Below are 11,328 nucleotides of genomic sequence, written 5' to 3'. Positions count from 1 at the left end.
AATGAAAAGGTCGATACAGGGCTTCATCGTATACAAGTATAAAGATACTAGAGTATGGAAAATGCAGATTATACAGCTGGTAAATTACAGCTAATAAACCAAATCAGTAATCCTTATTTACAGCTTTTGGGATTTAATTGCTACAAACCTGCATTGCTAATAAATGTTAAAGGTGAAGTGTGTAATTTATAAGCTTTAAATTACACACTTCACCTTTAACATTTATTTAACATTTTTATTAAGGGGTGTAAATGAATTTTAGTATTATTTAAAGGACAAGTTCGGTATTTTACACTTAAAGCCCTGTTTACAGATCGTTTCTGATGAAATAGAACAGTAAAGATTATAATTTGGACACATGCTGCTGTCCCGAGAATTTTAGGTTTCTTTCGCTTTCCCATACAGAATGGCTGCATATGTGCACTGGAACAATCCTTCCTAAAACGCATTCAACTTTCGTTTACAAAGACGTGAAACTAACCGAGTGGTCAGGGGTGTTCACTGATATGCTCACACAAACATCGCTGCAAAAGATGCTTTCCAACAGGTGTTTTACCATTCTTTGTAAAACTGTGGATCTATTTTTCCAAACGTCTCACACCCGTAACATTCTTCTGTTGAGAGCTTGAATAATAGACACTCCAGCCCAGTTGGTGGCGGAGTAATACCGTACCTCACAGCACTTCCAATACAAGTCAATGGACATCCAATACAAGTCAATGGAGTTGGACAAAAACTACGATAAAACCTGTTGGAAAGCATCTTTTGCTGCGATTTTTGTGTGAGCATATCAGTGAACACCCCTGACCACTCGGTGAGTTTCACGTCTTTGTAAACGAAAGTTTAATGCGTTTTAGGAAGGATTGTTCCAGTGCCCATAGGCTGCCATTGTCTTAACCGTTCTATTTCATCAGAAACGATCTGTAAACAGGGCTTTAAGTGTAAAATGCCAAACTTGTCCTTTAATGTAAAAGCAAAATTTTGTTCTAAAGGACTTTGTTTTATTAACTGAATCAAGGTAGCAATAAACTGAACTTTGTCACAGATCACCCTAGCCACCATCCTCTTCACTTCATTTCCCAGCATTCTCCTTGGTTCCCAGCTGCACATCATTCACAATCACACACCTGCACCTCATCATCACCCTCATCACTGCCACAGTAAAGGCACACTCCTCACCACAGTTCCTGGTCCGACCTCGTTTGTGTTATGTGGGCTCATCTCCCTGTCTCCAGTCTCCAGCGATCTCCCTGTCTCCACCTTCCTCGATCACCCTTTGGACTCCACTACCCTGCTCACCTCATCACATCCTTTGTATTCAATAAATATCACCATTCACCATCATTCTCCCTCTCCTGTGTCTCCATATACCGTAACAAACTTACACTTGAAAATACAATAATAACCTTATTAATAGAAACGCATGATAAACAGCAATGCACCCGACTGCACTCGAATGTACGTCACAATATGGAAGAAAATATCTGTTGTGTGTCATCGTGACTTAAATTTTTCTTGATAACAGCTGCAAGACATAAAATGTTGCTATGATTATCACAATGACAATTATCACAATTTCAGGAGTTTTGAACAAGTGCTGTAAAAAGTGAACAGTTGGATCAACTTAAAAAAAATACTTCAATTGGTAACACCTAAAGAAATTAAGTTTTCTCAACTTAAATTATTGTGAAAAACGTGATAATTTAAGTTGAGTAAACTTAATTTTTTTAGGTGTTACCAATTGAAGTAATTTTTTTAAGTTGATCCAACTATTCACTTTTTACAGTTCCCAAACCAGTTAAATCACAAACCCTGTCCTGCAGCCAAACTGAATTTGGACAAACTAACTTTTTTTCGTATACTTTTTTCCACCTACTATATAGAATGGAAGTATGCATATTTGGATGCAGCCAGAACAATAATTTACAGAGAATATTCAGTTCACTCACGCATTTCAATTCGGTCATTTAGGAAACGTGGAGAATGTAGCTGGCCACTGAGAGCAAAATCCTGGAAGCGGTCCAAAGTGCAGGCTGTTGACATGAAATCGTTGAGGATGCTAATACTAATACAATTTTAACCACTTACTTTCTCTGGTTACTGTAATGTACTATTGAACTTCAAAAACATAAATAAGCTTTTGTTCAATCAAGTCATTTTCATGTTGCAAAAGAGTAGATCAAATACAGCATATGAAATATGAACAGTGAGTTACATTAAGTTAATTACTCTTGTGGCCATAAAACACGGCAGCCTCAGTGTATAAATATCCCGCTGTGTGCATGAAAACCCCATTGGGAGTTTAATGCAGCGTATTCTCACAAGCACTGAAGTCAGTCATACAAAATGTATATGAATGATGTTGTTATTGAAACTTAAAATATTATTAACACTGGCTTTAAGCCATTTAGTAGAGTGGAGTTGCGTACACCATGATGATCAAGAAAAAGGATAAGATGAAATATGACAGTAAATTATAGGAAATTGTAGGTCGTCGACTGTTGGTAGAAAATCGACTGTTGTGTAACTGTGCTGTTTTCATGGATCATTGCTGACATATAGCAATGTTATTACGAAATTATGGAGAATCTTTACCACATCTCCTGATGCTTCCATGTTGTGTGGAATTGTGACGGTTTTGTTCATATTACATGATTACACACTCTGAGGGAATGGAATATGAAGAGCCCTCCATCAGACCTTGAGCTGTGGGCTTGTATCATAGACAGACATATATTACTTATGGTGCCAGTGCAGTGAGTGACCCTTGACCTGGAAATGTTTTAATCTGTTTCTAGCTATGTTTGAAATGGAACAGTAGCTTACTACTTACTGAACACAGTGCAGTACACACTACATACTGACTATGTTGGTTAAAAAACAGTGAATGTACGGTCACATATACCGTTGTCAACCCGTTCTCATACCCAAGGCGTCACTTTCAACCATGCTTCAATATCTGACGCTCAAAGCACCCTTTAGCGTCCATATGAGACGCATAACCCTACCACATACCTAAACCTACCCAACCGAAGCGTCACATATTGACGCTAAAGGGTGCTTTGAGCGTCAGATATTGACGCTTCCGAAAGCGTCAGTTACATGACGCCTAAACCTACCCATAACCGAAGCGTCACATATGGACGCTAAAGGGTGCTTTGAGCGTCAGATATTGAAGCATGGTTGAAAGTGACAAAAAGTGACGCCTTAGGTATGAGAATGTGTTGCGTTGTTCTGTGAAATGGAAGAATGAACTGGTGTGACATAATTTCGAAAAAAATCAGGCCAAAATATTTGGAGTTTGTTTCGGGAGTTTGTTGTGGCAAATTCAAAGTTCTTTTTGGTTCAGGTCTCAAAAAAGTTTCTCAGAGTCGAGGTTCCAGGTCAGAAGAATTAACTTTATTGTACAAACAATAAAGGAGAAGCCGGCCCGGCTGGCCATCCGGACATCTGAAATTACATTGGCCAGTGTTCATGTCTTATACTTTTTTCATATCATCAAGTCTCCAATGGATACTCTCAAATCTATCTCTTCCCCTCTGTCACGCCTGGTGACCTTGACACAGTTAGATATGTCTTCCCTATTGGTCAAACCTCACATAATGGTGCTCTGTTTCATACAGTATTTTGACACTTTGCAATTCTTATGCATAATGGGTATTTTTCCATTCTCTCTTCCTTTTCAGACTTATTTTTTTCATGCTTGTCATTTTCATTGCATCATACTTAGACATGAATCAAGGGAAAATTCTCCAACAAGTTCAAAACAGCTTGCAAAAGCGGACTTTCCTGAAAAAAATGCAGTTGGTCCAAGGGAATTACATAATAGTTCGGTATGGCTCTAAGGCTCCACCTTTTTGACAACTAAATCTTCTCTGGTTCATTTCTTTTGTTCAGTCCATTGAGGTCAGACGCAAAGCTGTCCTAATCATGTGCGAGGTGGCAGGTGTTCGACTTGAAGCGGACTGATCAATGCATTACATTACTTTGATGTCATCCACCGATTGGTCTGCACAGCACCGCTTCAAGTCGAACACACCTTAGGTCAACTAAGGAAAATAGGAAATAATTACAGAAACCAAGCCAAAACAGAACATAAGGCTGACAATATGTCACAATATAGTAATTTTTGCTGGAAATAAGTTTGTTTTACGTCTTATTGAATGGCTTAAAATCGCTTGAAAGTTTAAACTGGCCAGGCTTAAAATGCATGAAAATTATACATTTTTTGTGACAAAGCAACACTGCAATGTGATGTGAATGTAACTGTGAATGTAACTAGAAGTAGGTATTTATAACTGTCAAATTACTATACTGGTTTAGCCATGTTTGATACAATTAGTCATAAAAAAAATGGTAGCTGCAAATTCAAGTTGAGCTTTTATTTTTCTGGTACACATATTTTATGCATAAAGAAAATAGCTGAATTGCTGTTATGCCTTTCAGAAATGTGGATGTCTTTGAACCAATTGATGTTAATCATTCATAACTTCTTTAAAGTGCTATTAGCCATTATCTCTGTTGCTACAGTATAGCCTTCTTCAAAATCTTGCCCTTTAAAAATACGATTTTGTAAAATGATTTACAAACAGAGAGTTTCTGATTTTCTATTGATCTTAAATATAAATGCAAGTTGCTTTTTTGCCACTTACAGAGTCTCAGGCTTGCAATAAAAAAAAATGATAGAGTTGTTCTTTGGGGTGATGAGAGAGACGGTAAAAAACTAAAGCAATTGATTGTTTTGCAGTCAACATGCTTTTTCATACATTTTAACTAAATCAAAAACCAAAATGTCTCATACAGACACATATTTAGAGGATGATTATGTGCTATTTCAGACCACAATATTACCAAAGGCAAACAGTTTTTACTAGACAAATCACAGACACCTAATGCTTGCATGTCAGCACGTAAAAGCACATGTCCGTGTGCAGGGTACACGATCCCAGGCACGACAACCTAATCACTGGCCGCTCAATCTAGACTTGGAATAGAACCACAAACAAGACTAAAATAAAGTCTAGCGGATAAAACACATGAAACTACATGACATCTGCAGTGGAGTTTGGCCTTGTCGCTTTCACATTTCTCCTCCATAGATCAAAAGCTGCAGGGAGAGAGAGTTTAAGCATAAACAGAGGCAGTGTTATTAGGCATTGCTCCATGGGTTTCATCATCAGTGGACGTGAGCAATAGCAGACATGTCCACGTCACACGTACAACCCCTTTTCTTTTGATTTCCGTCTGATCAGAGAGGATGAGACACTGTTTTCACTTCAAGAGGGTTAAAAACACTTACTCAACCAGCCTTTTATGTTGTTTTTTTCGCTAATTTGAAGCAGGTAATTGCGTTCAACATATGGAATTATAGAAGAACCTTTAGTCAGTAAATTACACTTTCAAGCAGGTACAAGGACCTATTGAAACTTTCTTTTGAGTTAAATATAGCTTCGTATTTTCATATCAAATCAAACAAGGAGGTCAATATGGAAAACAGAACACTTTACTGTGCCATGTACTGACTCCGAGTTTTTGCCGAGATGCAAGCGGAATGCATGAATTAAACTACAATTTAAAGACACAAAGAAATAAATGAGATCTTGGATGACTTTTGCTATATTTTTTAAGTTAATCCATTTTTGGTTGATCCATATTGTTCCGAGTCAGCAAACCAGCTGATTAATAGGAAAGTAATAATGCTTCTAGAGCAGTATATTTCCCAAAAGAGAGAGAAAAGAGCAATTTTAGAACCGGATAATCTCTTTATAATAATTGTATTTACAGAGATTTTGCATTTACACTCAAACAATTTAATGCTGAATTTAATGAAAGTGTCAAGTGGTTCCAAACCCATGAGCTGAGTAGAAAAAAAAAAAAAGTAAATTCAAACCCATTTTAAAGATGCAACTAAAAGAGATGAATAACGTTTACAAAATGTATAGCGTTGAAGATCAGCATATTCATTAAGTCTGTCATATTAGCTGAAAAAAAAAACAAAAAAAAAAAAAAACAGTAAATTAGTTGAGACATAACAATATTAATGGTTCAAAAGAAGCATGACAAACTAAATGCATTTTTTTATGAAATTCATTTACATATTAAATTATTAATAATGCTTGATCTAAAATCTAATTAATTTTAAATGTGTTTTGGTATATTTGAGTAGTTTCTGAAAGAATAATAAAACCTCCCATCAACCTTTGACATAAATCAAGAGGTCTAAAGAAGCATGTGTAGCTAACTCGGGATAAAGTAAACACACTACAGTATGTGATTAATTTGCCATTTTACATCCATTAAATCTATTAATAAAAACTTTCTGGTCTAGACTATACGTCACTGTCACTGTACAGGGGGTGACCACCTCTGAGCGGATCGCTGAGACGGAACACTGCACAAACAGATAAAGTTACTTCCGAAACACTGCAGCCTCCTCAGACATCCGAATTTACAGGAACCTTGACAAAACCTGCGAGGAAACCCAGAGTTAAATGTTTTAGCAGGTTTTGAGGGGGGTTTAAATCTGATTGAACGCCATGAGAGTGAAGACACTAGCTGAAAGTTTGGAATGGATTATACTTGCACTTCCATTAACTTTACTGACAGTATTTTTTACGGATGATAAATGTCTCTCAGCTGGTGGGTGATGAAGTGCTTGGAGCTTTTTTAAGATTTTTGGAAATGCAATGTAGAGAGGAGATCTTGACTGTGAGAGTAAAATAAAAAGAGAGGAGGAGGAAGAGGAAGTAACACCTGAGGGCAGTGCTTTTCTTCAGATGGCTCCTTTCAATAATCTTGAGCCAAGAAACAGTGAGATTAATTAGGATCTAAGGCAGTTGCTGCATCTGAAATCGCATATATAGGTTTGAAACTTGCTTTGTGACTGTTTAAAAAGTATTTTCTATAGTATGAATGTGAATTAAATTTGGAAGTATTACATCAGCCATGCTGTCACTGTAATGCGATCAACAGCGTCAGATGCGTCAGTAACTCCTCTCTTGTGGCCTCATGGGATACTAAAGTGTCCAGTGGATATGTACTTTGAATTCTATGAAATCTTTTTTTTTTTTTTTGCATATTATATAGTATGTAAGGCATATTCAGAAGCAGGGAGTGAGATAATATTTGTGTTAAAAATCCTTCCTCTAGTCATCTATTTCATGTGATGTTACCATATGTCACAATTATGCTTAGTTTAATCTGTTTTGGTTTCATTTTCAAGGACTTTTAATTTACTCATCTTTGTTTCCTCACTCTAAAAAGTGCATATGGCTTGTCATTAGTTTAAAGAACTTTTTATACTTGATCTGACTCAATTCACTTTTCTGGCTTGTCGTTGGTCTAATGTAATTGAGTTTATTTGTCTTGAAGTAAAACAATTTGTTTGGGTGTAATTTAAAATAATTGCTTTAAATCAAATTACAATTTTACGTCCACGTCCAAACCACGTGACTACTGACGTCATCAAGCTTGGGTCGAGAATTTTCTGTTCGGCCGCCATCTTGTTTTGCTGTATGAAGACCGTTGCGGATCCACAGTATTGGTGAGTAATCCTAAAAATAAGTTTTATTTAAGTTTTATCGCCGTTGATATACATTTGTATAATATTAAAGTAGAATTCAATGCATTCATGCATGTGTTTGGTTGAATATCTGTTTTATTTTGGTCAGAGTCATCTGATATTTCAAGTGTAGGCTACAGTTAATGTTAGCTATAACGTTAACTGTTAGGCCTAGTAACGATGATAGCCATTAATAGATACTTAAGTAACGTCAGTAACGTTAGATAATTTGTGGACTTTTAATTACATTATTTATTTGGGTTTTTCCTGCATTGAGAATTACAAGGCGACCGCCTCCGTCAAATGGCGTGCCCTATCCGGCTGTCCTCAAAACTCAGACAGGCTTAGATTAGGCCTGTCGCGATAAATAATCAGAAATATTGTTACTCAATCATTCACAAATTATAATATAATGATTTAAGTGGTGTAAAGCCATTTCATATCTTGTTGTGAGGGACAGAAGAAATTTTACATCGTTAAATTAAAGTTTGCGCTAACTCGTCTTCCCTCCGTTGCAGCTGTCAATCATTTGATCCATTCAGCATTCAAACAGCGCGTCTCGGTAAAAACTCCTCGTCTACCAAATTTAATAATCGTGACAGCCCAAGTTCAGATACCTATTTTCCAAGCAGGATTTTACCACCTTCAACTCATTTTGATACAGGAAAAACCCTAAAATAGTATATAATTGTTACTATCGGTAGAGATTGTAACGTTATACATTGCGTGTATACATTTCGTTCATTGAGTGGATTGCATAAGTTTCTGACATTTGATTGATGTAGAAACATTGGTGAATGAGAAAAAATAAAGTAGCAATAGTGGTTAATACTTTAAAATGAGTCAAGCAACAGTTAAGTTGGTGTGATTATGCTTCAAATCAAATGACAAGTTTGCATTCTGTTTAAGCCACGTGAGTGACCACGGACGGACACAATTCTTCTCGACCATCATCATCTTCTGCTGCAGGATAACCTCATGGTGGACACACAATTACATATGGTGAGTAATCTTACAAATTAAGTTAAGTTTGTTTCTATCATACATTTATAATCACATGAGGATCAGTTAACTGATTAATGCAAACGTGTTTTATCAAATAATTCAAAGTTTGAATTCAAAGTGGACATCAGAGAATTTACACTTTATCAATATATTGCACAGCACTGAATTGAGTTATTTTTAGTGTCATATGGCGTTTGAATGGTCATAGATATTTTATTTTAATTGAAAATGTCTACCTAGTCAAGTATTCACTTTAACACATTTGGTTGTGTCTTAAACATTTGCCAAAAAATCGAGTTTGTCTTTGTTGGTATGTGTGTTAATTCTTAAAGTGACAGTAGCCTCATATATACATACTACTGTATAACCTTAAAAGAATAAATATATGGTAAATACTTGATTGATCAATTACGTTGTTGAAGTTTTAACACACTGCAGTAGGTTCCGATTACGTCATAAAAGTTTAAACATGCATACACGCACGCAATGACCTATTACATAATACGTTACACAAAATACATTATTTTATGAAATCTGTATGACATGACATCTTTGCAACTTTGAAAATAATTATTGATAAACGTTCAAATTACACCAACTTATTTAACGTATTATTTATAAATATCTAAACTTGCACAATTTTTGGCTCTTAGGTGCAAAAGCATATCCATGCATTTTAATATTCTTTATGAAAGTTGGTGATTGCTGTGTTTCTCTTTTTTAAGATACAGATGTTGAAAGACAACAGTTTGGAGTCATTGCAGTCCAGTCAGACGATAACGGTAAGTAATTGGTCTCTTTTTGGGAAGAGCCGTTGAATTTATGAATTAACTCTCTGAGTAAGAATTGTTTCCTTTTTTTTTTTTTTGCTTGTGTGTCTTTCAGATTGGCCAGAAAGATGAAGCACAGAGAGAACTTGGACAGTTTTTGTGCTCTGTGAAAGTGATGGTCTAAGCACTCCCCTGGACATCAGCATTGTCATTGATGGTATTGAGGTTTTACATGAGTTGTCCTCAGTTGCATCTGCTTGTGCCATGATGTTTGGAATCACGTACTGAGAACTTGAGGTATCCTGAAGTACTTAAATATACCTTTGAGGCCTTTCAAAAATTGTCATGGACATAGCGAAGATGCAAATGGATTTTAAAGGGTTAATTCATCCAAAAATGAAAATTCTGTCAGTATTTACTCACCCTCAAGTTGTTCCATCCCTGTAAGACTTTCGTTCATCTTCTTGACGTGTTCACAAAAGCAACACAACGCATGCGCAAGAACTGAGAAGGTGCCGCAGATGGGTCTCGATGTAGTGTTTAAAATGGTTCTAAAGTGTGCATTTACTGGATGTCCGAATCGTGAAAAACCAACGAGAAAACGTATAAGTTCCTTGCCAATGCTGCTAAATGAATGGCTTACCTTTCAGCCTTTCCCATCAAATGATCGTGAGCGTCATCTTCTCAGTTCTCGCACATGTGTCGTGGTGCTCTCGTGAGCTCACTCAAGACCCAAACTCAAGAAAATTAATAGTTGAATAAAGTTGAAAGTTTTGTTTGTTTTTTGTACACAAAAAGTATTCTCGTCGCTTGATAAACTTAAGGTTGATCCACTGTAGTCACTTGGACTATTTTAACAATGTCTTTACTAACTTGTCTTGGCCGGCAGAATGAAATTACATAGCAACCTATGAAGGAGTGAGACAGCTCTCAGATCTCATTGAAAATATTTTAATTTGGTGAACTAACCCTTTAAATAAATGTTCCTGCATGTCATGTCTTTTAAGGAGCTTTCAATGTTGATTTGTTTCAATGTTTTTTTTTTTTTTTCAATGAATTGATGTTACACTGGATGATTTATCAATGCCACATTAAGGGCTTTTCAATGTTTTCTGTTACATTCCTAAATTTAATGCAAGATAATCTGAAATGTCAAGTGACAATTTTACTATAGCAAATGGAATTGATGTATACATTTATTGATGGATGTTTTTTTTGTTGTTGTACAAAATTACATTGTTGACGGTTTTATTATTGAATGTATTTTTTTTTATTATTTATTAAGTCATGCACTAAAACGGTTTCAGTATTGACTTTTGTAAATCAAATGCATCACATGTTTTAACAAGTGGAAATTCTGGTTTCTGTGAGTTTGTTGGAAGATTGCACTAAATAAACAGTTAAATGTTTGATTCCAGAGTGTAAAAGGCTTATTTTTTCAGACAAAAATTTGGTGATATTTCATGTTTGTAATTTTGTTTTGTGTTTATTTTGATATTTAATATATAAAAGTTTTAAAAATTAAGTTAATCCAAATAATAATTTTTAATTTAATGCTAATTAAACAAATCTCTTTGGTTGAAAGAGTATTTTTACTTTAAGTTGACTATGGAAATGTGATTTGAGTAAATTAATTTTTTTAATTTGAGATAAAGTAAACCGATTACTTGTAACAAGTTGAAGTAATTTTTTTACTTTGATCCAACGACTCATTTTTTTCAGTGCTGTTTCCTTGTTCTTATGTTCTCGTTTATCATTTGTTTCCATGGTTATTCATTATGTGATTAATTAGCCACACCTGTTTGTATTTGAGTTTGTTATCTTGTGTATTGCTCTCTGTTCATTCAGTTCATTGTCGGGTATAGTTTGTGCTAGAGCTTGTGTTTATGCCTACACGCTGTTTCGTGTGTGTTTATCTCACTGAAGCCTTCCCTCATCTTCCGTTGACTCTTACAACGTGACAGTATGACCATGCGCCATGCCATCATATTT

The sequence above is a fragment of the Squalius cephalus genome (assembly GCF_949319135.1).
Source record: "Squalius cephalus genome assembly, chromosome: 16".
In the NCBI taxonomy this organism is placed as follows: Eukaryota; Metazoa; Chordata; class Actinopteri; order Cypriniformes; family Leuciscidae; genus Squalius; species Squalius cephalus.
This window is presented reverse-complemented; position numbering follows the sequence as displayed.